Raw genomic sequence first — 26,906 nt, 5'->3', positions numbered from 1 at the left:
ATACAACATGTTGTTCTGGCTAATTAGTTTACTAGCAATTAAAAGTAAAATCATGGCAGAGGGCCACTTGTCAATTTCACCTTGTCATAAATTTGCTTGATGCTCATTGTGTCTTAAATAAAAATGTATCACTAGCAAGGAGAAAGATGTTTTCCATTGGATTTTATTCCATCATTTGGTGTAATTATTCCTGACAATTTGCCCATCATACGGTATGTCTCTCTCCAGAAGGAGAAAAATACTACTTTGTGTTCTCGTGATCACAAGTCTAATTGAGTGGAAAACAAATCTGTTTTAAATATGAGAAAAAGAGACAAGCTACTGTTTTACTGTGTTAAAAATAATATGAAGAACAAAGTGACAAGAAAATATGGCAGCAAATAGTACTCTAAATCTTAACACTATTTTTCACTATCAAGACTTTCTTCATAGAGAAGTCAGGATAATTTTAAATGACAGTTATGAACTGCAGGTATACACTGTTAGGTCTACTACATTGATTTTCCATTTTCAGAAGAGTAGGGTCTGGATGATGGTCAGCCAGATATCAAGAGAGCCGCAAAGGTTGTTTGGTAGAAGCACAATCTGCCTCCCACCCCCACCCCACCCATCTACAGAGAAGGAAAAAAGTAGGTGCCATGTTGCAATTTCAGCTGACAAGAAGCATTAGCATTATCGCACACTTTGTGAATTAAGTAATGATTTAATTAGTACCAGTCTGAATGGTCATATAATGTTGTAATTAGAAGGTTGAAACAAAAATAATTGGCAGAGGTGGGGCGGGAGCTTGGTGGAAAATTAACATAATGAATGGAACACAGGAAGTGGGAATGTGTGCCTCAGTGGCCAACTGTAGACCTGAGGGCAGGGACCGTGGCTTCCTCCAGCATGCACACCCTCTGCCATCTCACTGTGCTGCAGCAAATTAGGACCTCATTGTTTTCTTTTTACTGCACTACAGGGAAGTCAGAAGCAGTGGGCAAATCATCATCCTACTTTTCCAAAGTTCGGGTGGGAGGAAAAATAAAATGGTACCTGTTTCAAAGCACTGAGTTAGGACTGATGTGGTACTCAACAGAGAACTGTCCCACTGCCATCCTAGGTGGAGGAATATTCAGAGGAACTAGGAGGAGGTCTGAGAAATAGGACCTCAAGAGCTAAAACATTAGCTATTCTGTAACTTGATTAGCATTTGCCCTGCTTGCTTATGGCTGGCAAATCTTGAGTAGTGTGTGCACCTGCAGGCCTGCTGACTATCATGCTGCTTCTTTTTAGCCTTCAAAGTCCCAAGTTTTAGCTTCAGCCCATCTGTATTGGTTAGGGTTCAGGTCAGGAAACAGAGACTGCTTGAAAATTTTTGATAGGCAGAGGCTGAACACAGAGAATCAGTGACTTACAGAGACCACTGGGCTGGGTTGAAGGATGGCCCTTCCTGCCTCACAAACATCCAAAGAGCAGAGTTCAGCCATACCTACCACACTGTAACTGCCTATCAAACATCTCAGTTTATCTTTCTTCTCCTCTGTTCAGTAAAGGGGCTCTATAGGTAAATCTCCGATTTCTCCCAACCAGTTGGTCTCAGCCACATTCCTGACCTGCCAGCACCCACCTTGAGAGTGACTGCATATAACGGAAGATCCTTTGTGATGTGAGCACCAGTAAAAGCAATAATGGGGATATCTGTGAATGCTAAGCAGACAGAAAATAAAGATAGAAGACTGCAAACCAATATCCTAGACCAACATGTTTTCCCTGTGGTTTTATTGTAGAATGTGGAGCTAACATTTACCCTGCTAATAAACACCGAAGCAGGATAAGTAAAACTTCAGAACAATTAGTGCAAATAGTGGTGATGGCCAAAAAATAAATGAGAAAAGCCATCAAATATCAAAGATCTCTCAAAGCAACCTAATTGAAAATGCATGGTTAGAAAGTACTTTGGATACAAAGTATACAAAGTATTTGGATCCTCTGGACAAAGAACTGCATCTTAGGTTAAGGAGCAAGCTGGAGAGAGGATGCAAAGGGGTACCAACACTAATACAATAGATGGGAGAACATGCCACAAAAGAATTCTGGGGAAAATTCTACATACTTAGGAAAAACTGAGTCCAGGCTCCCTTTGTCAGGAAGCAGAAGGCTCTGGCCTCAAAGCTACACACCTTGTCCCAGGCCTGTTGGGGAAGCACAGGTCCTGGATGTACTTGATCCAGTTATCTACTTCGGAGCTCTTCCCTATCACCTGTGGCCTAAGACAGTTCAGAGTCTTAGACCAACAGACTAATCTGAACAAAAAAGACTCAGAATTTATGTGAACTGATGGGTGTGAGTGATACCCAACGAGCAATAATTACAGAGATAATGTCTGATGGGGAGTGACCAACTTCATCAAACACAATCATTCAAAAGATGAGGAAATCAAGCTCCCATGATTGCCTCAGCATGGGCTTCCCCAAAGCAGACCCTGAGCCAACTGCAAGGAGTTTATTTGGGAAGTAAAATGAACAGCAACAAGGGAATGAGGAAGTGAGACAGGAAAAGGCAGGGAATAAAGGTGCGCAATCAAGCCAACCACCAGCATGGGCAACTGCGGGGCTCTGGAAGCCAGTGAGGAAGGCTTATCCCACAGTTATCCCACTTACAAGGCAACAATGGGCCTGGAGTATTTAGACAACAACTCTCATTAGCGTTTGATCGAGGGGTGCTCGGGTAGGAGTTATTAATTCCCTCTTATTTCCTGCCTGCCCTCTGGGCAAAAGAGAATTCAGTGACTAGAGGAAAGCCCACAGATGAATGAATACAGAGCCTGGCAGATGGAAACAGGGCTAATGGTAGTGAAGCGCAAGGGCAAGGAGAAGTGGGTGCAGCACCAAAAACATCTGCCAGGGTTTGCTTATTTAAAATTAAACATTAATGGAGGAGTAGTAGGGTTGAGACTTCAGGCCAGTCTTAAACCCTTCGGGACCCACATTTCCTTCCAACACTCTGCCCAGGGGACAGATAAGATGAAATCTGTATACATACAATGAAAATTGGGGACGAAGGAGAATACCCACAATTTGAGGTATGGGGAGGACTGAACAGTTGTTGCAATGACGTTGGAATGGAACTGTTAAAATGCTGAAGAGCAGAAAAATGTACAGAGATCTCCCCAGGATATAATACAGCTCTAACACCAAAGGGCAAAAGTGTTAAAGACAACTGGGCTAGAATACAGGGTTTCAGAGATTATTTGTTTTTAATCTGTTAAATTCTCTATGGGCCACCTTGCCAGTTGCTATGTTTAGCTCTCAACAGATGACAATCAAAAGACAGAAGGAAAAGTCTATGATTTAAGCAAAGTTCCACTTTTCAACTACAACAGACCATATCTTGTAGGAAAGAATTCTAATGCAACCACCAGACATTATGAGCTTCTGACCTCTGACACTGAGACTCAGATAGCAATAAGACAAGTACAAAAAGTATTTTATCACCTTCAACATGAAAAATGACCACCATCTATACAACTGTTCAAGCCAGAAACCCAGGTGTCATCTTGATGCTTCCCTTTTCTTCAAGTTGAATTGATCACAAGTCCTGTACATGTCATCTCTGAAGAATGCCAAAATTAATCCACTTCTTACTGTCTCCACTGCCACCATTAATGCCACCACCATCTCTCACCTGTATTCTTGCAAAGCCTCCTTCTCTTAAATGGTGTCTCCAAACATTCTGTCAAACATTTTCCAAAACACACAGTGATGTTCTTCCAAATACAAATTTGTTTGAGTTAGTCCCTGTCTGACACCCTTCACTTCTCACGGCCCTTAGAATAGAATCTGACATTCCCATTTGGTGTAATGTAATCCTTCTCCAGGATGCCAACAACCCCTCTCTATAGTACTGGGGACTTGATATACAATGTCCCTCCCTGCCCTCTCTTCACGTTGCTAAATCCTAGCCATGTTTCACATCTTAACTTAAACAATATTGCCTTGGGAGGGAGCTTGTTGAGACAAGGTGGAGTCCTCCAGTTACTCTCTTTCAGACATCCCTGAACCTCTCACGTAGCTCTGCCCTTGGGTAACCAGTATTTGTAAAATGACCATCTTCCCATGCTAGAATGTCATCTCCCTAAGTGAAGAGACCATAATGGTTTTGGTCATCATCAACATCCCCAAGCACCTAACACAGAATCTAACATAATACCACGTGCCCAATACAGTAAGCTGACTCACTGGCCAGGATTTAGAACTATATGACCAAAGGTACCTCCTTTAGCTGATTCCACAGAAGGTGGGCAAAGAATCAGAGTTACTACATGAGAACTTCTATGTTAGATATAAGAGTAGGAACTTCTGTAAATACAAGGGTTCAAGGATATGCAGGATATAAACTGCAAACTGAATGGAGTCTAAGGACTTGGACAGCAATATCAACACAGACATCATTTAAAAGTTATCCATAAACTTTGGAGTTTGTAGCCTTAGAAACTTCTGGGTATCACCTACAGTGAAAGGAATCTGTATCTTTAGAATTAAGATTATGATTCAAAAGACAATCTAGAAGTAATGTGAATATCACACTAGAGCCATTTTTCTCAAAAACCACTGCATGGCTGTAAATGCATAAAGCATTACTTTTAGAAAGCCATTATTATTATGTACATTAAACCCAAAGTACAGATCCAAGGTATGAGAGTGACCATTCCAGAAACTTTTACAAAACCGTGTCTGGAAAAACCATGAATTTTCAAACGGTACCAGTGACATGCTACACATAATTTTTACACATTAGCCTACTGCTGCTGCTGGGGAGTATGTATTATTCAAACAGGGTGCACATTCAGTAATGGAAAGGGTGAGAGGAAATGCTGCCTTTAATTTTAATGTGCCTGGCATACTGGAAAAAAATTACTGGCATCTGTATGTGTATGACTGAGAGTTTTGTGGAACATGTGTTGTATGCAACACTGTTTATTATCAGTAAATGAAGCCAAAAGCTAAGTTGAAAATGAATGCTAAATTAAAAATTATATAAAATGGAGTGAAATGATTTAATTAACAGATTATAAGTGAAATGTTGCAGTGCAAGAATGAGCTTGGGAGAAAAGGGAAGAAAAAATGTGGAAGGGTGGAAATCTGTCTTTTTCCTTTATTTCCTAAGAGATACTAATAGAGTCACATGATGTTTGCCAGTTTTTAACCACAGCGTCTGTGACAGTCAATAAACTTGCTTAATTAAGTTACCAGTTTGGAGCACAAAGTTCGAAACAAATTGCCTTCTGTTTAAGTAAAAGTGGAAGAAACAAGAAAATACAGTGGACGCTCTGAAAAATCTAGCTCATTGCTTCAAAGACCTTAGAAGTATTATTAGGTCCAATCCTCCTCTGTGGGCTTCACACAGACTTTCCTGGAAGTACAATAGTTACCTTCTGGAATGAAATGATAGAAATATTTATTCAAGATCAAGTGTCAAACACTGCACCAGGTACACTGGCATCCACAGGTAACCTTTCTCCTTATAATAACATTGTATGTAATCACCATTTTAATGACTCTCTAACTTTGAGGAGGTTACAGTATTTCCTAAGGCTGTCCCAGAAGGACAAACCACTGAGCCAGAATTCATACTCAGACCTGACTCTCAAATATGCACTGCTGCTTTTTCCCAGGAATCTTTAGAAAAGAACTGCAAGTACCCAAAGAAAACGGTTTCCCAAGTTAAGAGACATCTCCTAAGGACTTCCCCCAGTCCACAATGTATCACAGTATACCCACCCATAATGAAGGCAAGAAAGTATTTTCATAAAGAAGAAAATATGATTTGCATATATTAGTATTGTTCAAAGTTGAAGTGCATTTAAAATAGTCAACTTCTTGTATCAATTCCACATTAATCTAGTTGCTCTTTATGATCATATCTAATTATTTTTTACACATGATGATCCTATGAAAAGTGCCAGGTTTAAGGCATTTAGTTAACACAGTTGAAATCAAAGAGAAAAATGGAAAGGAAATAGACATAAAATCACTGAAATACAAGAACAAAAATGACTTGAAGACACTTTCTCTTCTGTGTGACTAAATAGACATTTTGTACAATGCAGCGTTACAAAATCCAACTTACATTTTTTTCCCAAAAAGGCATGAGAAAAGAGAAGAAGCAAATCAATGTTCATTCATTCATTTGAGGTGGGGGGAGGGGAAGAAAGAGGAAGAGGCAGAGGTAGAGAGAATCCTAAACAGGCTCCACGCCCAGTGCAGCCTGACATGCTGCTCGATCTCAGGACCTTGAGTTCACGACCTGAGCTGAAATCAGGAGTCAGACATTTAACTGACTGAGCCAACCAGGGGTCCCTCAATGTTCTCTGATCCAGAGATTTTTATGCCAAAATGGTGTTGCGTTTGCCTACCAAAATAGGAATTAAGTTTTTGTAACACAAAATAAATGCTGGAGTTTTCCAATTCTTTAGGAATTTTGTATGAGTGAAGAGAAATAAATCTAAGTGTTCCACATTGTCATATGCTGTCCTAGGTAGGTAACACAAAAGTATGCTAATCAGTTCAGAAGCCTGGTCCCAGCCTCCCTACTAATGGAACAGAGGGAACAGGCAAAGAATTCTGACAGAGGCATGAGTCCCAGCTGTGAACTGCTGAAACTGCTAAGCAGATGTCAGGAGTTCAGGTAGCCTGATGACCAACCTCTCTCCCTACACTGGAGGAAAGCACAATGCGGCATCTAGGGACAATATAGGAGCTCAAGAAGGTGAAAATGATGGCATTTTTTGGTCTCCAGACTTAGCATCCATTCATCCCCCTTTTTTAACAACTCCGCAGTGCTTCAGGCCCCGCCACCACAAAGCTAGTCTTGGGAAATAAGGCTTTCTGCTGCCACTAAAAGGCCAGGCATGTGCCACATTTGAAGATGGGAAGCTCCCAGATCTCAGACTGTTCTCGAAAAAAGTCTACTCAATGTGTTCTCTTTGTAATGCTCAGTATGGAGCTTGTTCACTTTACAATAAAACGGGTGGGGGAGTGAGGGGAAAAGCTGCAGGAAGGGACAAAACAATAGTAAAAGGAAAGAAAAGAAGGAAAAAAAAGGTTCTAAAGATATATTCTTTGTAAGTCTGGCTGTAGGGGAAATACACAGGATTTTCTCCCTTTAGTAAAGCTAAAATGGTCTGGCATGCCTGAGAGTAAATCGATACTAAGCACAGTGCAGGCGTGACTGCCATCTTACATGAAGCATCGACTATAAAACAGACACAAAAGACACATGATACTCTCCCACGTCCCCAGCAGCCAAAATATCCATCCTTGCCAGTTCACTTGACATGGACGTTCCATGTTTCCCAATCTTTTTTCTTTCTTACCCCTCCCTCAATGCCCCAGCTTTCTGAGACTCACCAAGGAGGTGAAGAGATAACAAAACCTCTCAAGAAGGGTTTAGCTTAGGAATAAATCCTGTGTTTGCCAGGAAGTGATGTGTACAATAGGAAAATATAAGGATGAGCTTATAAGGACATGAACTTGGTTCTCAAGGAGCCCAACCAGAAGATTCTCAAAATGTTACTGTATGTGTTAAATGGACACTGGGTTTCCTGATTAGATCTTATCATAGTTATTTCAAATGGCTTCTTATACCACTTGCTATCCTTTGCCTCTGCCCGAGTACAGAGACAAAGGAAAATGACAAAAGACCCTCTATACCCTGTCTTGGCCTCTTCCAGAAGTATTCTTCAGAGCCATGAATTCAGAGGGGCTTTTGAATTTAGATAACTTTTATGGTCAAAGCTAAAATCCTTTGCTGGTAATAGAAAATGTCATATGGAATCCACTGGGTAGTCATAATTTCCATTTATAAATAGAAAATATAAAGAGGGTGCCTTATCTGGGTGATTTAATACATGTCTCTGCTTATTACTGTTTTCAAAGTGCCTTTTGCACAAATCTGATTTCAACTGTGCAATAAAGATTCATTATCCTTTTACATAGCAGCCTTTGCATTGCTATGCAGGATCTAATTACGAAAATAGGAACTATTCTATAAACAGATGCTAATCGTGAAGGGAAAATGCTTTCATAAGAGGTATTGCTAAAACTTTACTCAGAAAAGCACTGCATCTGCTTGTAGAACAACGGGGTGGGGAGTGGGAAGGGTGATAGGATAGCAGATTGTACTTTATTCTTGACAGAAACCATGTGAGTGTTATCAGGGTGAAGGTCCCCAGCAAATCACTCTAAAACTGAGGTAACAAACAAGAATCCACATTAATTCCTATATCCCCAATCTAATTTTTCATTCCCATAAATAACTTTAAAAAGATCTTCTCCTCTATTTTCTTGCAGTTTTGCTTTCCTATCAAAAGCCCCATGACTTTTACAATGGGAGGGAGGAGGGTTCTGATAAACAATACCAGGCGTGAGACACATCAGGTACCAGGTTAATTTTTTGTTTCAATAATGCATTATATTAAGGATCAGTATAAAGGTCTAATTTCTAGTTAATGAACAATTATCTGTCCTAATCATATTCAACCTCTCCACAGCATAAACATGGCTCACCACATGATACATCCTTGTTTATGCAACATCTTTTTCTCTGTTTCAGTGACCTACTGCTTGTCTTACATCACCAACTTCTCCTCCTTCACTGGGTCCTTCTCCTTACCAGAGTGTATCTGGGACTCTGTTCTGAGTCCTCTTGTTTATTTACATTCTCTTCTCAGAGGATTCCGCCAGTCCCATGGCTGTAAATTCCATCTATATGCTGATGACTCCTTAACTTCAGCTCTGGCCTGGACATCTCCCCAATATCCTAGAATCTTTTAACTGCCCAGCTGGTATCTTCTCTTGACTGTCAACTGGCATTACTTTCATAACCTATATCAAAACAAAATTACCAACTCTCTGCTTCTCACTCTATAAATTCAGCCCCATACAATCTTTCCCTCTATGTCTATAAGTGACATCAGTCATCTGACTACCTGAACTAAAATCCTGAGGTCATTTGACTCCTCTTTTTTTTTTTTTTTTTGCATCTCATATCTGTTCTGTCTTAAGTCCTACGAAATCTGTATCCAAAATAAAGCCTACATGCAACCCCTTAACATTTCACTGCTATAATCCTGCCTTAAGTTATTGCTATCTCTCTGACCTCATGCAAGATGAGCTCCTAGCTTCCACATCTGTGAGCACGCAGTGCATTTTTCACAAATCAGAGTATTTTTCTTTTTTTTTAAATTTTTTTTAAAATTTATTTATGATAGTCACAGAGAGAGAAAGAGAGGCAGAGACACAGGCAGAGGGAGAAGCAGGCTCCATGCACCGGGAGCCCGACGTGGGATTCGATCCCGGGTCTCCAGGATCGCGCCCTGGGCCAAAGGCAGGCGCCAAACCGCTGTGCCACCCAGGGATCCCCTCAGAGTATTTTTCTTCTGTAAAAATCAGCATCACTCCCCAGGTAAAAACAATCTGAGGGCTTTCCAATGCTCACTACCAGACAAAAAGATAACCAAGAATTCTACCAGTAACAAAAAAAAAAAAAAAAAAAAAAAGGAAGGGCTTCATAAGGAAGCCCTGTCAGTTTGCTTGTCCTCTCTGAATTCCAAAAATAACACCTCACAGACTGGTGAGGAATATTTCCAAAACATTGCATACCAATGCATACCACATATGCAACCAGGATTCAAGCCAAATTTCCACCCAGAGCTTTCAAAGGCTCTGACACGAGTCATCCTCTTTTCTGTCTACTTCTTTCCTTGAGATCTAGATCCTAGCCACACAAGCCTTCCTTCTGTTCCTCAAACTTAACAAGCTTGTCAGTGTTTCAGGGGCTTTGTACTTGCTCATTCTTCTGCTTGGAACACTTGTACCACCTCCCACCATCCTTCCAGAGGCCTCCCAGTCATTAAGCCCTTAATGCAGATCCTTACCTCCCATATTCTAGCTCACCCTCTCCAGAGTCCCCCAATATCCACAATAATCATTTGCTTCTTTACATGTTTATTAATCTTTACCCTAGAATGTAAGCTCCTTGAGAACAGGCCTTTCCTCTTGTTTAGCACTGTATTTCTGGCACAAAGAACAACGCTTGGCTCAGAGTAGGTACTTAATAGAAATACTTTCCAACTGACTGACTGAATTAACCTGAATTTGCCCATACCAACAAAACTACACACAATTATTCTTAAAAAACTCTTCGGGATATTGCAATGCTAAAAAACAAAACAGTAAGCCAACCAACCAACCACCCTTAGAGTACTACAAGGCTATAGTTTATTTTAGTTATTTGGTTAACTATCTAGTAATTTAATGGGGTAATCAATGTGTATTTCCTGACTTGCTCCTGTTCCGAGTAGAAATAATGTTAAAATGATAAATGGAGTAATTTACTTCCAATGCACCTTGTGAGTAATTTTAAAGAGAGTTGTCTTAAGCCATTTAAAGGTATTAATGAACACTCCCTTGAACAATTACTTATTCATTTTGGAATTTCATGTTAGGATTTCTTAAATTAGGTAAAAGATGCATAACAAGAAAACAGGTGAAATACAGATACATATACGATCATACTTTTATTTTTTATTACAAATGTATTAATAAATCATACATTCTAGGCAGTAGTGTGAAATACTTCACATGCATTAATCACATGCAAATATTATAAGGCAGGTACCATTGTAATTACAGTCAAGACAACTTAGGTTTATAAAGATTAAATATAATCATGGTCAAAGTTATACAACAAAGTAAATGATGAAGCTAGAATGGACTGACTCCAAAGCTCATATTCTTTCTGAGCTTTATAAATAAAAGCTTTTATTCTTTATTCTGTGTACTAGATTATAGTAAAAAATAAATTCATTATCCTCTTATTCTTTATTACATTTTTAATCAGTCACAAACTTACTAAGATACTAACCAAATCAGTCTGTGCATAAGAGCATATGCTTATTCTCTTAAATAAGTCTGGATTTGGTAGGTGGCCCAATACCTAAATGAGTATGACACTGCCAGCAGGCACTGTGAAAAGGGACTGGCAGTTATACTGGTAGCACACAAAGTGGGACCCCATCCAATCGAAACTTAGAGATTTATCTATTTCAAAGCCTGTTTTTTGGCCATTACCCTTTAAAAAGTCCAAAGCAATCTTTGCTACTACATACCTATATAAGACATCTGGCTCCTAGTAAACTATTAATGATAGAATGCAATGCAATAAACCTTATTTGGAAGATCTTAAAAGAACAAAGCCTTCGCTAATGACATTTTAATGAGGAAATGCATAGGCTAATTACTGTAATCTTCCGCTGGTCTATAAAAAGCCTACACCCAAGTGATGTAAATATCTGCTGACTCAGACTGTACTGACAAGATTTTGTTTTACGGTTTAAATCATGGAGAGAAACAAAGGGAAAAAATACATGGAAACACCTACCTCAATCCCCAACTACAGAATGCCATGTAAGAAGAAGATTGACAGGGAGCACTCAGAGCAATGAGTATTTACCCCAGTCCCAAACTGACTATTCCATAGTGCATAAATCTGGCACAATCACTTGGCTAATGAAACAGACTGAGCAACATGGATACCAGACGATGGTACTACATTTGAGGTGAGGAACAGTTTAGGCCTGGAAATCAGACAAGTCTGCCAGCATCCTATATTTCTGTCATATAGTTATCTTTACATACATTGTGTCATCTTATTGTGACAATCAGGTAGGTCACTGGCTACTAAGCATTAGTGGAAGCTAGGAATATCCTGGGTTACTTAGGAAGCTGAGAAATCATGGTGGGCAGTGGTCATAGACTTTAGGATTTTAAACCAGTTTTTTCTTATTAGGGTTTCATTCATATCCTTTCTCTCAATTCCCAGTTGTCTACACTTATGAAAGAAAACAGAGGCAACGATAAAATGATAATAAAATACTAGAAAAAATATAGATGGATAGATATTCACGTATCTCCGTATCTCCATGTCTCTAATATTTATCTCTTCCATGCCTGCGCTGACCTTTTCCTGGCTTGACTAATCATCATACATATACATACACACTTGCTAAAAGTCTCCATCTCCAAGATGCAAAATATTTTAGTAAATCATATTAAATGTGGTCATGAAAAACCAGAGTGAATATGAGCTAAAATGCATGATGGCGGGGGGGAATAACATGGACAGAGGAGTTAGGAGACTAGCTCTAATGCCAATTAATTAGCCATATGTCCTATAGTAAGTCACTTATCCTCAGAAATACCAGTTTTCTCCTCTGCAAATTAGGAGCCTGGAACAGATGGCTTTTAGAGTTTATTGTTTGGAAACTAATAGTTTAAAATTCTATGACTCTAGCACACATTCAATTCAAGGTATGAATTATTCTTTAAGGCTTACCTCTTCCAGGAAGTCCTTCCTGATATAGTTAGCAGGAATTATCTTTCCTTCCTTTCCCCTTATTCTATTATTTCCATACCTCTCTGTAGCAATCAAGAACATTGGTCAAAGGTCAAAGTTCAAATCCTAATCACTTATTAGCTGTGTGACCTTAGGTAAATGACTCAGATAAGACCCTCAGTTTCCTAAATTATCAAATACTGATAAAAATAGTAACTACACTTCATGGGATTATTAAGAGAACCAAATGAGATAATGTATGCAGGGTGATTAGAATAGTGCTTATCACTTAAGTGCTGAATGAATGCAAGGAGCAGTGGTTGTAATTGTGGTTTGTTGCTGAGTTTACCCAGCAACTTTGCTACTATGCTCTCCAATGTCTCTCTCTGTATCACACCTCTGATTTACCTTCTACAATTTACAAAGCTTCAAAGATGTTACTTTGATGATCCTGACTCAAAATCTTATGAGTTAGAAAAATACGTATCAAAGTGACCTTGGTTCAAGGGTATATTCATTCTTGTATATACCTGTCTCACCTACCAAATCATAAGCCGTTGAGAGGAATGAATGATAACTTATGCATCTCTTTCCCTCCCACCTGGCACCCAAAAGGTGCTCACCAGAAATTACCTGATTTTACCATTAGATGATGATTATAGGCATCTAAACACTGAAAAGCTGGGATGTGCTGCTTACATAATGTTTTGATTCATTCTGTCAATGTTCATCAAATATTCATTGAGTCTCTGCTATGCATTAGGCCCACACTAGACCAGACCAGGGCATTCTAGTGCATACTACACTGACGTGGTACCTGACCTCCTAGAGCTTACAGACTAGTGGAGACAACACACACTGTATCATTACAAAAACAACCGATCATAAACATGATTAATGTTACAAAGGAAATCAGTGAAGTGATGAAAAAAGATTTTATCTGATGTGATTAAAAAAAGACTTTATCTGTGTGACAGGAAAAAGAAAAAGCACAAAATAATGCTGATATTTATCAGGTTACCTAACTTTGAATTTTTCAGTGAAACCAGGTGACAGGCACAGCCACCAAACTGAAATAATCTACTTTATTTGCTATAGACAAAATTAAAATTTTAAAGTATTAGTCTTAAAAAAAATAAAGTATTAGTCTTGATTTCTGTAAGTTTAGAGTATCTAAAATAACTGAACTCATAGGCAGAATATGGAGACACAATTACTACGGTATATATGTGGATCTCTCATTCCCTTAGACCAGGAGGATAATATTTAATCTCTTAGATAAGGAAATCTCATACATCAGTTCAACATTTATTAGTTACCAGGTACTTACGATAGGCCCTGGGGATAAAGTGATAAATAGAAGGCTTCTGCCTTTCAAGAGTATGCATTGCAATGGGGAAAACAATTAACCAACAGGAATCCTAACAGGACTAAAACCTTTAAATTTAGCTTTACTTAATTATCTACAAATCTATTCTGCTATATAGTGCCACTTATTGAGCCACAGAGCACCCTATTACTTTTTAGGAAACACATGCACAAACATAAACAGACAGTTCTTTATCTCTTTCTCTCTCGGCTAATGGTTAATAACAGAAAAATGGATTGTTATTATGACCAAAACTGGTTCTATCACTTGATCCATTTTTTTTTTCATGGAATTCTAAGGAAAATGAGCTCCTGGAGGGAACAGACCATGTTTCTCTACCCCTGCAGTTCCACCAAAAACACTGAAGCAAGCAAACTGATGCTAACAATGTGGGAGTACAGAAGTGAGACCTATGGTGTAAAATACTGCACATAATTTTTTCTTAAAGATATCAAAAAATATACATTTGTAATTCTGAAAATATGAACCAAGGATAAAACATTTCTCTTTGTACAAATCACAATATATTCTTCCTTGGGGTCTGGGTGTCACCATCTAGCATCAAATAGGATAAATTGTTTTAAAAAAATGAAAACTTAAAAGAGGAAAAGTAATTGGTGTTATTTTTATTTATTTATTTTTAAGATTTTACTTATTTATTCATGAAAGACACACAGAGAGAGGCAGAGACACAGGCAGAGGGAGACGCAGGCTCCCTGCAGGGAGTCCCGATGCAAACTCGATCCCATTACCCCTGGGATCACAACCTGAGCCAAAGGCAGATGTTCAACCACTGAACCACCTTGGCATCCCATAATTGGTGTTATTTAAGAATGTTCTGCATATGTGTATGGACATCTGCGTATATGTGTCAAACAGGTATATACTCAGAAATAGAATGCATGTGTGTGGGTGAGGGATGCCCAGGCATGCATGTGTGCTTGCGTGCATGAGCCTGGAGTAGAGAGAATTTATTTTGTCTAGTTCCCTCCTTTTTCTGAGAAAACTAATGCTGAAAGAAGCTTATTTGTTACTCAAGAGCTAATAGCTAACAGGTAGCAGAAGTGGAGATAAGCAGGATTTTTTTCTAATAGAACCAACTGTGCATATGTACACAAAGTATCTAGCACATGGAAGAGTATTTAATTAGCCATCATGTCAATTTATTCTGGATATTAGCCATAACTATCATTATATATACTGAATGTAAAAAAAGATGGTTTCTTAAATCTTTTCCCCAAGAGTACAATAATGATTATCTGAGCTTTGGACTTGCTATCACTGTACCTTTTCTGATCTCAAAAGATATGCAGTCAGGTGAACATTAACAGTACCTGAACTACAGAGCTTACCCTTAACTAATGTCCAAAAAAATTTTGCCTGAGTGTCTTGATAGGAAAAGGCAGTCATCTTCTATTTGCTGATTTCAATTTATTCCTTTAAAATGAAAATAAATACATGAGGATGATGTTTTATTTAAGAACCTATTTCCAGACACATCAATGTATTAATACATGTCCCTACAGATGCTGTCATTACTGATCAAATCTGAATTATTCTCCATCAGCTGCAGCAACCGGATATCCAGATGCCTGGAGAATAGCATAGTGCGAGATGGTTCTGAGGTGACATGCTCTGAATCCTTCCCGTGCCAGATGAAATTTAATTATACCCATTGTTTTTATTATTCAAAATACACTGACAGTTCATGTACTCAGCAAGAAATTCCCCTCTAGTTTATTCAGTATGGCTTTTATGCTAGGAGAAAGGCATTGTGGGCGGGGTGTGTCTCCCTCCCCCACCCCTACAAGGAGATAAGAGGCCACAAAAGCCCAGTTGATTTCCCCAGCCCAATTATTTCATTGTGCATTCTCCTCCTCAACAGCACTCCTTACCTAGGGATACAGTCCGCCTAAACACCACACACTTAATGGAGTCCCCGAAGCTGTCTCAATTTCATCTCTTCTAACTAATAGGCTGTGATACTTTCTCCCCAAACAGATCAAGCTCTTCTCTCACTCCACATCCTCTTCCGACAGAAAAGGAAAGGGTGGGGGAGAATCACTCTGATGAAAGAGCGCCTTCATTTCTGCTACTGCACCTTCATTACTGCCTAATGCTGCGTTTCTTTAGAGCACAACAACCTCACTTAATCCAATCTAGGAGCTTCTTTTTTCCAGATAATGACAATAATAGGTGTTTCCTTATTACTGTTAGTAGTTACACTGAACAGCAGGAATCTACACACTTTTGCAGTAGTTAACAGGCAGACAAGTCAAGTTTTGCTTTCTTTGAAAGATCTCTAAAATTGATTGCCCAGAGAATATTTTAGGACTGAGAGACAAAATAAGGAAGGAAGAGGAAAATGTAGCTTTCCTGAAACTTATAAGGTCTTTGGGATATATGTTCCTTGAGGTCAAAAATTCCAAAATTCTCCCCTTCTTTCTTCTACCATTCAAGAGTAGATTTAGTGTTAATATTAAAAGAGTCATTCCTATTCTGACTTGGATTTATGTCTTGAAAATGAGTCTGATTTCCAGATGTAGGCATCACTGTATCAAAAGGCCTCACTTTAGGGGCACCTGGGTGGCTCTGTCGGTTAAGGGTCTGCCCTCTGGCTCACGTCATGATCTCAGGGTCCTGGGATCAAGCCCTGCACCCTGCATAGGGCTTCCTGCTCAGTGGAGAGTCTGCTTCTCCCTCTCTCCCCTGCTCATGCTCTCTCCCTTGCTCTGCTCTCAAATAAATAAATAAAATCTTTTTTTTTTAAAGGCCTCACTTTATCTCCTCATGGAGAGATATCATTTATGTTTTTCTTAATAATTAGCACTTACATTAGTAACAGTGTCTTACTGAGATTTTCCCATTCAAATATATAAGCATTTGGGGGAAGGATTTTTGAAAAAGAGTCTACTTGCTTTTTTCAAGACTAATTTCTTTAAAAATGTTACACATACTTGAAGATAGCATTCCTACCATCTTCCAGGGTCATACTCAGGTGAAGATTTCAAGAAAACCAATCAGAAACCTAGGTCCAAAATCAGGCTGAAGAAATACTATAGCAATTTCCTGAAATGTGACACCTCCTTGTCCCTCAGGGAAAATTTCTGTGCTGCCAGAGATAAGGCCTCTTATGTAATGTGGAAAAGAATCAAAATGGTTAAGTCGAATATCTCTTACACTGTGCTAGAACTCAGCAGCTCTCTTCTTAAAGCAAGACACAGCAGTAACATTTAATTACATTTGACGTTTAGCTTCGGGTTCCATAAGCCATCCTAAATTACCTTTTGGGTCAAAACAGAGCTGGATTTTCCTACTGACGACAGTTACTATTATCTTCAAGGTTAACATCCCTGATGGGCCTGGGGTGGAAGAGATAGCAAACATGTATTAACAAACTCTAGAAAGCATTCTGACAGTCCCTCAATAAAGTCCCCTCCCTCTTTGTGGCCCTTGCCCAGAAGGTAGGTGACCATGCTAACTGTGGTATTTCCTGGACAAGCATAGGGGTCATGTTTATTCCAAAAAGTGCCCAAAGGGGTTGTAGAAAAACCAGTGGGGGTGGTCTTCTGGTCAAGCTATTTATTCTGTTTATATCTGGGCAAGTTACAAACTTACACTGGGGGTTTCCAGGTTCAACAGTTGTTATTATTTTATAAGCAAAATGACAGATTTTGGTAAAACAGGGACCAAAGAGAAGAAAGTACTTTGGATACTAAATGCAGAGATGAGGAAGCCTAGAATTAATTGAATTAATTATGCTGAACATTATTCTTCTCAGGCAAGAAAGAAATCATAAGAGTACACAGGAAAATAATGAAAGATTATTTAAGTGAATTCTAGGTTGGATCTGAGATTTAAATAACCCTGACAGTAGGGTTACATGAATCAGTGCACTTTCTTCTCCAGAGGCAAACATATCTGAAACAGTCAGTGGCTACCATGGGCCTGCTTTATCATGTTAGAAAATTATTTTGGGTGAGTTTAACCTGAATAGTGCCCTCTACAGGGATTAACATTTTTCCGACTCTTCTGCCCAATGGTTTGTCTTATTGCAAAAATCAGTGATCTCTCTAAAGGCTCTTCATTCAGGCTCTGAAATCAGATGGCTGGCCCTGGGATCTCAGTTCTGTTGTTTATGAGCTATGTGACCTTGAGCAAGTCATTTACCTTGCTGAGCCTCACAATTTACATCATAAAATGAGGATACAATTTAGTATCCACAGTGGTGTGGTTGAAAGACAATGCTGCATATAAAGTATCAGCACAGGACGCCTGGGTGGCTCAGTGGTTGAGCATCTGCCTTTGGCGAAGGGAGTAATCCAGGGGTCGGGGATGGAGTCCCACATCGGGTTCCTTGCAGGGAGCCTGTGTGCCTATGTCTTTGCTTCTCTCTATGTCTCTCATGAATAAATAAAATCTAAAAATAATAATAAAATTAAGTGTTAGCACTGTGCCTGGCATAGAGTAAGGACTCACTAAGTGTTAGTTCTATTAGTCTTCATGTTGTTCAAGACATACAACTGTCTGCACCTGTTTGCATTTTCTACTTCACTGACTTATATGATCATTGTTCATTAGTGTCTTCAAAAGCAGTTCTTTTCCCTCATTATGTCTGATGTGATGTGAACACGTTTTTAGATCACATCAAGAAACCACGAAGGGCTCAGGATTCTGTAGGTTTCTGTCAAAGCAGGTTGCTATCAGACTTTAAAGATAACAGATTTGGCATTACATCAGCAGGTCTAGATATAGTCAGGCCTGGTCCAAAGGGAAGACAAAGGATGCCATCTACGACTACACACTAAATGAATCCTACTGGGTTGATGGCATTCTCATCATTTGGCTTTCTTCCTCTCCTGAGCACATATTGACTTTCTCAGATTGCCGCTAAAATCTATCTAATGGTAGTTTTGCTAGGGTTCAAGTCATGCTTGCTTTTATGCCTGTAGACCAAACTCTCACACTGACACAGAAGACAATAATGAATACAAGGAGCCTTCCTTTAACACCCCCACCCCCCTCTGTGTCATTTTGCTCCTGAAATTAGAATTCCATCCCCCACATTCCATTTGGAACATCAGCAGTCTCTGGAAGTAGTGCCTTGAGAGTTTATGCCTTCAGCTTTCAGCTTGCTGCAGTGTGACATGTACAGACCAATAAGGATTTTCCTGTCTCTACACTGACAAGTGAGAAGTGAGAACTTAAACATGCTAAAGGTAATTAGCACTACGGCCTTGTACAGTCAAGTTCATCCTAGCAGGCAAAACAAAGTGGCAGGTTCTATCCCACTCTCTCGTTGAGTTCCATGGCCTCCTCTCAGACTCTCATTTTCTACATCTGTGTTGAGTTAGTAACACTTTCCAATTAGCAAACTTTAGGTCTGCGCAGTGGCAGTATTGTAGCCAATGAGGTTTACCCAAAGCATGATTATTGCTAATTGAAAACTTTTCCTAATTAGCAAACTTCTATTAAATACAGACTTTGTTTGCTCAAGATATATCAGAAGTGACTTGAAAGGAGTAGCATAAACCTTTCATTTCATTTGGCAAGTTACAGCAATGAACTCGAAATCAATATTCTATTTGTCAGAATTAGAAGGCCCACACTGAATTTATGCATTCCCTAAGAAATTTTGTAAGAGACAGGGATCTTTTTCCCTTTGATGGCAAAAGTCTAATCAATAAAAGAGACACTCTTCCTAACAGAAAGAAAGGAAGGAACACAGGATTTTTTTTAGTACCTGCTATAAACTCTGTGAAAGGGCACTGTCACTGTGACTTCGTTTAATCTTCTCAACATTACTGAAGAAGGAATTACCAGGCTCACTTTTATAGTGAGAGTACAGTTAAAGTTAAATGACTTGCAGAAAAGCATACAGTTAAGGGCAAATGTTTTAAAATCTGGGTGTGTAAGGGGCGCCTGGCTGGCTCAGTTGGAAGAGCATGCAACTCTTGATCTCAGGGTCATGAGTTTGAGCCTCACGATGGGTATAGAGATCACTCCAAAATAAATAAATAAACTTTAGAAAAATACAATCTAGACGTGTAAACCCAATTACCACTTTCTTTGTCTGTTGTTATATGGAAAAAAAACCACTGCCTATTTACAGTTAAACTAAGACAATTAAAATGGTTACAAATTATCTTGTATTATTTATTTTGGAGACAAGAACATATGCAGCATGAGAATCTAAATAAACCTGGTAATTACCTTCTGACTGTACTATGAATCAAGAAAAAAAAAGACAAAATAAGCCACCCTACACTTTATAATGCATGTTCCTGCAATGCATGACTATGAAATAAGATATGAAAGGTGTTAATTTGATATATAAACAAAAATTTGGGCTTGTGTTACCAGCTTTCACATCACTAGGAAAGCAGTGGATCACATTATGGAACCATCATATATAATGTGACATATCACCATACTAACAAAAAGCACAATATCTGATATCCAATTGAATAAGGCTTCAACATACTATAGTTAAACCTAATGCCTGAAAAATATGCTGTGTTGATGTTTCTGGAAAGAACAGATCATCTAATCTCAAGGGTATATATCACCTTACAGACACGTTTTACAGTATTTCAACAGAAAATATACACAGAACAAAGTGTGAAATGGCTAACGATACAAGAATGAAAATACTATGGTGAAAATGCTTAATTTCTTCACTCTGAGCTAAATTACAAGCAGTGAGATAACATAAGAGTGTGCACCTTGTAAGTCCTTGAGTAAACTCCTTTTCCTTTGTAAGCATTAAAAAAGCTATATTGGGTTAAACAGAATTCAAGCAACATCCGTAAAAAGAAAAGTAACACAACTGGCAACCCAAAGCTTCTGCAGATTCCCATTTCCCCAGTAATCACCTCCAATGAGACCTAGGGAACTAGCGCTCCATGACAATACACTGTCTAATGAGAGCTTATCTCAGTACTGGAAAAGGGTAACTAGAACTCAGCTCAGCCCAGCCTATGAGATTGACACCCCCACTGTCAGAATTTGGTTCAGCAAAAACTATGCACCAGTGAAGAAATTTGTGAAATGATCACCGAGTAGCAATAGACAATTAAGGAATTTAAAACAGCTGCTAGGAGAGCAACATGCCAACTGGCAGGAAAAAGTTTTAATACTAATGATCATATTTAAAAGAAAACAAACGTACCCCTTTTCTCCTTAATGGACAGTATTTCTCATTCTATTCAAATGTCCACCTCGGCAAAAGAAATTCTACAAGGCTTTACTAGCAAAGGTTTTAATTTCATTAAATACTAATCAACACTTATTACTGTATCTTTGGCTAAAACCTCAGGTATGGTAGAATGTGCAAAGGGAAATGATAGCAGGAAAAAGGTGCCAGGCTGGAAAAGCAATACTCCTTCTTACTGTGATATTTATTAGATGCATAACAAACATTTGGCCCTGTAGCCTCTTGGGATCAGAAGTGATCTAGATCTCATAATGTAAACATTCTAAGATGAAGCATCATGAGCAATCCAGCTATTATTCATTCTTAACATGATCCTCCTCAAATCACAATCAACCTTGTGATCACAAATAACCCCTTCATGCTGACACACACTGCTCTACAGAAGGTGGTTTCACCAGACGGCCAACAAATGGATACCAGCAAACTCAGTGTGTCTAGGTGATCAGCATTTTCAAAAAATAAAGCTGATATCTCAGGTTATCTATAGGTCAGAACTCTTCTCTCTCCCTCAATACCAAGAAATGAACAAAAAGAAATTCTGAGGGGCTCAAGAGAGAGGCTGGCAACTGTTAAGTGCCAAGAACACTGCATACATTATCTCATTTAATATGTCACAGCTATGTTTGTACCCATCTTACAAATACAGAAATTGAGACCCAGGCACACAAAATAGCCATCCACAAAGATATCTTGATTATCCCCCAAACGGTATCACAGGCATTAATCTGGCTTCAAACCTTATGTGCGTAAGAACCTCTCCTTCTTAAGGAAATTGGCAATCAAACATTTCCTAGTCAAAATTCAGCACCCTAGTTGGGAATCTGGTTTACATAGCAAAAATCTACAATCCCAGTTTTCTGCTGAGATTTCCTGTCCTCTTTCTCAAACTCTTATTTATCCAGTCTTGGCCATAGGATGTCCCTCTTCAGTTTTTGACTCACATGATTTTGCTTTAATTATCATCTAATTAGAACTGGTAGGGTCATTTATAGGCACTCTCTCCTGAGAAATGAGGTGTGGGCCTATGCAAGCAGTTCTCCTTTTGAGTCACTGATATCATCTCTGGTACATACAGCTCATGGTCCTTCTTTCATCAGTTGCTCTGGGTAATCATGGATACTGAGCAATCCTGGCAGTTCTCGCTACAATTCTTAAATGTTTCTTGGAAATTTCTGGCTTATTCAAAATTTTCTATGGGCACATTTCCTTTTTTACAGATAAAGAGAAATATCTCTCTGAACTTTTAGACAACTAGTTTATAGAGGAAAAAGAACTTCCATTTATGTCCAAATGGTGGAATTCCCTAGCAACAGAATGCACAGTTCATACGTAGAGTATGCTGAGGATCCTCCTCGTACAAAGTTCTTCAGAAAATTCTAAAGAAGCCTTCAACATCCTCCAGACTCATGGTACAGTCACCAATACTACAGTTTTGTTCTCAAGCTCATACCTGATGGGCAGCTGATTTCAGATGGGCTCATAGCTAACTCAACTTCCACTCTCCAGATGGAACTTTCCTTCCCTTTTGCTCCTTAGCATATGTCTTCCTAGACCTCTTTCCACGAATCTAACCCCTTCCCCTCTCCCAGGAAGATGGTGTCACAACTTATCTTCTCCCTGATCTCAGAGTACTGTCACTCTTTGTAGCCTCTGGGCCCCTCACAGAGCACTTGTCCTCCTCTTCCTCCTCAAAGACTTCCTATAAAATACTTGGCCTTTCAAGCCTGGCTCTTACTCAGGCAGCAGTTGTGGAATCATAAAATCCTACTCTCAATAAAACAAAGGTGCGCATGTTTTACTCCTCTCCATTTAGAAGCACTTAGCAAGTGCCTGGCACATAACAGCATTTGATAATTGTCAGTGCATCACCATTACTAATGAATGTGATGGGATACGGAAGTAAATGAAACATTTATCACCTGTTAACTAATTCTGGGTTATTTTTTAATATGACTTGTTTTTCAAAAACCTGGATTTTATCAAGTGAATTATTACATGCTCAAAGCTTAGACCCTTCCCTTTACTAGATAAACAAGAAAGTCATTCTGGCAGGAGTAATGGTGGGCCAACAGCACAATGCCCATTAATATTATAAAGATATCTTCGAGTTAACGTGGCACAAGGACGAGCAGCTTTCTTTTTTGATGTGATTTCAAAACAAGGCCAGTTGAGCAAGTCTGATGATCTATTTTCTTCTTCCTCTCATTATTGCACATGCTGATTCTTAGATGTCTGGTATCAACAGAATAGTGCTTGGAAATATATGCAGCCTAAGAATCCATAAACTTTAATAAATGCAGATAATTTTAATGTCAGAAATAGGTAGTGGTGACAAAGCTTCCCTCATGGAAAATCAAGGCTGGAATGACTGCTTTACTGTAGTCTCATTTTTCACAAGATGGCCTCTTAATCACAAAGGAAAGACTTGGCCAAATGGATATTTAAGCAGAATCCAGTCTATGTGCACCCAAAAGATAAGTCTTAAGGGAAAAAAAAAATTTCATGTAAATATCGTAATCAGAAGCCAAGATAAATGAGGGCACCTGCATGGCTCAGTTGATTAAGCATCCAATCCTTGCTTCAGCTCAGGTCATGATCTCAGGGTGGTGAGATCAAGCCCCACCTCAAGGCCCCACACCCAGCATGGAGCCTGCTTAAGACATTCTCTCTCCCTCTGCACCTCACCTCTTAAAAAAAAAAAAAAGCCACAATAAACTATTTTTAATAGGTAATTATCTTAGTTTCTTTACATATGTCTGGTATGATATCATATATATGTATGTGTGTGTATGTGTTTTAGATCAAGTGTAAAATGATTAATGTTTCCTTAAAGTTATCCTAAATACCACTATAGATGATACAAAAACTATATATATTTTTTAATTTACTTATTCATGAGAGGGGCAGAGACATAGGCAGAGGGAGAAGCAGATTCCCTGAGGGAATCCGATGCGGGACTTGATCCCAGGACCCCTGGATCACGACCCCAGCCAAAGGCAGACGCCCAACCACTGAGCCACCCAGGCATCCCACAAACACTATTTTTAAACTTAAAATCACAGCTATTCTGAAAATATAAACTGCCCCTAAACACCACACAAATACTTGCATATGTGACTATCATGTTGAGAGTAGAACATTACAGATAAAATGGAGTGGAAACTCGTCACTGTCACTAGTTATATTCTCAAGTCCATGTAACTTTTTAAACTCTTTGGAATGGCTTTCCTACTGATCTCCTACTAATCTATTAAATTCATTGTCAAGCTGAAATAAGATTTGCAAAAGCAGTATATAGATTAGTGTTTACAGAGCCAGAATACTTGAGTTTAAATCCTGACTCTACCACTTACTAGCTGCAAGACTTTGGGCAAGTTATTTAACCTCTACTGTCTCAGTTTCCTTATCTGGAAAACAGGGATAATAAAAGTACCTACCTCACAGAATTACTCTAAGGGTTAAATAAAGTTATTAAAATTATACATTTTAAGTGTGGTATGAGTATTAGAAATCATTATATTATTATCTGTCTTTGCAGTAGCTGCACAGCTTATGTCTTGGTTCAGAAATGGCAGTAAGCAACAAATACAGGCAAAAAGACAAACTATAATAACAACCAACACTCTACTAGCACACGAAAACAATTCTACAAGAGTAAAAAGATCTTCATCCTATGCAGAAAAGAGAGCTTATTAAAACCTGATAGGTGTGCCCAATCCATACCAAAATATCTCCTCCTTCAGGATGGGCAGTATTTCTTATGGAAATCTGCATTTTCTAAAACATTTATCTATTGCTTTCATGTAAAATTTTAATACTTAGTACAATATTTTTTCCTCAACAAATTCTAGGTCTAGATGCCCACTCTCATGCTGTTCCTGCTGGGCAGCAGGGGCTCAGTTCCCCTATGCCACTAGTGATGACCTATTCCAAGAATAATGTGAAACTCCTATCAGGTATGAATCAGCTTTTGTGATTCTTTGATTCTACATATGGAAAGATGTGAAGGTCTATACTACATAGGCTTGACTTTAGCTTACGAATGCTTCTGAAAAGCTCATCCTAATATCACCTCCGAAAGTAGAATGAAATGTCTTCCTGACTGATCTTCAACCCTAAATGGCTGCTTTAGCTCTTCTTTCTTTGCAAGCCACAAATTCAATAATCCATTCAATCTTTAGATAACCTGATGCATGTCCTCCTGCCATCACAAAGAGTAAGACAAGTGGCCTTGCACACCAGAAAAGACTTCCAAGGGGCTTGATTTTATTATGAATAACTGTCAGAAAAAGTAGCTTAATATCATCTGGGCCCAAATCCAAACTTTTGACTTTTATACCTTAAATTATTTGCTGTCCCTGGATAAGAAAGTGTCAACAGTGTTGAAATGAATGCCCACACATAAGTTAGTGATTATCAATTTATGAAGGGCCTACTTTGTGCCACCCTGTGCTAAACAAGGAGGATATAAAATTTCAAGAAATTTAAAATCTAATGGAAGAGACAGATACATAAATAACTGTAGTGAAAGATAGCACACAGTTAACTATTTCAAAAGCACCTAATAGTCACATTTGGTAGCAGCCACATGAATCTCACTTTCATGTATGAACTATAATTAAGATGAACAGTTCTGGAGGAAATATAGATTATTTCAAAATATAGCCTTGAAATAATGGAAGCATCCCCCAAAATCTGTTTACGCATCCAGCTCAGTCACAACAAAGAAATTCAATATTGTAAGAAAAGGATCTTCCCTGGGTTTGGTTTCCTCAGATGCATACCTCTAACTTCTGGAAGACAAACATACCAGAGGGCACCCTGTCTGTAGCCACCAGATCAATACAAGGGAATTTTTTCTCTTCTTTGGTATCAGACAGCTTTTGGACCAAAAATTAGAAGGTTGGAAAAGCCTCAAACCTTAAAATAGGTAAAATTTTGTCTCTGGCTAGCCAGAAGGGAAAAGACAGGACACCTCACGTCCAGAAGAAATGGAGAGTCAGAAGAAGAAATTCTCATTCTCGACGGCAGACAGTCCAGAAAGCCTTCCCTACCTCCTGCACAGGCTTTCCCTCCAGCTGTGGCACTTGCCTCCTCTGGAGCCAGTTTGGAAATTACTTTCTATATTCTGTGGCTACTCTTGTTTAAAAAAAGAAGTATAGAACCAACAGGATTTCTTTTTAAGATCAGGCATGATAACTATACTGAATTGAATATGCTTTGTAGAAAGAAAGAAAGAAAGAAAGAAAGAAAGAAAGAGAGAGAGAGAGAGAGAGAGAGAAAGAAAGAAAGAAAGAAAGAAAGAAAGAAAGAAAGAAAGAAAGAAAGAAAGAAAGAAAGAGGGAGGGAGGGAGGGAGGGAGGGAGGGAGGGAGGGAGGGAGGGAGGGAGGGAGGAAGGAAGGAAGGAAGGAAGGAAGGAAGGAAGGAAGGAAGGAAGAAAATAAGGTTTTTTAAAAAAAAATCAAAGAAAAGTTGTTGATGGAAGAACTGATAAATCACCAGTAGGCTGAAGTGACAGAAGAAAATGACAGACTTCTTAAAGAAAATCGGAGTCTTCTGAACTTCCCTCGACTACTCACCCTCACTGGTCAAACTGGAATAGATTATTTCTCCATTAAATACACCCACTGAGTTCTATGTTCTATTAAATTTCCTTCTTTAAATTTCAGTTCATTCAGCTGTTACAAAATGGCATAACTAGATTATAGGTGTGTTTGTGAAGCTTTCTTCGGCCCCAAGCTATTTCGGCTAGGGAACTGCTAGAGGAACACTCCCCATACTCCATGGTTAATTAGTGAGTATTTCATGTAAACTGAGGGGGGGGGGGGTTCCTCAAGCTGTGCGAGGCAGCAGATACTGCCTCTAATATATTGTTCTGTGGGATTTTATCCACCACGTAAAGTTCTAAGAATTGTGTGACTGTGAATAAACGCTGAAGATGA

At 38.9% G+C, this 26,906-nt stretch overlaps 1 protein-coding gene and 1 non-coding gene across 13 annotated transcripts in view; one reads left to right on the top strand and one right to left on the bottom strand.

Moving 5' to 3' along the window:
• Nucleotides 1-26,906, bottom strand: part of AUTS2 (activator of transcription and developmental regulator AUTS2) — a 1,131,932-nt gene that overhangs the window by 520,843 nt on the left and 584,183 nt on the right. The window lies entirely within an intron of this gene.
• Nucleotides 19,127-19,267, top strand: LOC140639267 (U4 spliceosomal RNA). Its single transcript, XR_012036048.1, has one exon. It is a non-coding gene; the product is annotated as a U4 spliceosomal RNA (small nuclear RNA).

This window comes from Canis lupus, chromosome 8, assembly GCF_048164855.1.
Source record: "Canis lupus baileyi chromosome 8, mCanLup2.hap1, whole genome shotgun sequence".
Classification (NCBI taxonomy): Eukaryota; Metazoa; Chordata; class Mammalia; order Carnivora; family Canidae; genus Canis; species Canis lupus.
This window is presented reverse-complemented; position numbering and strand designations above follow the sequence as displayed.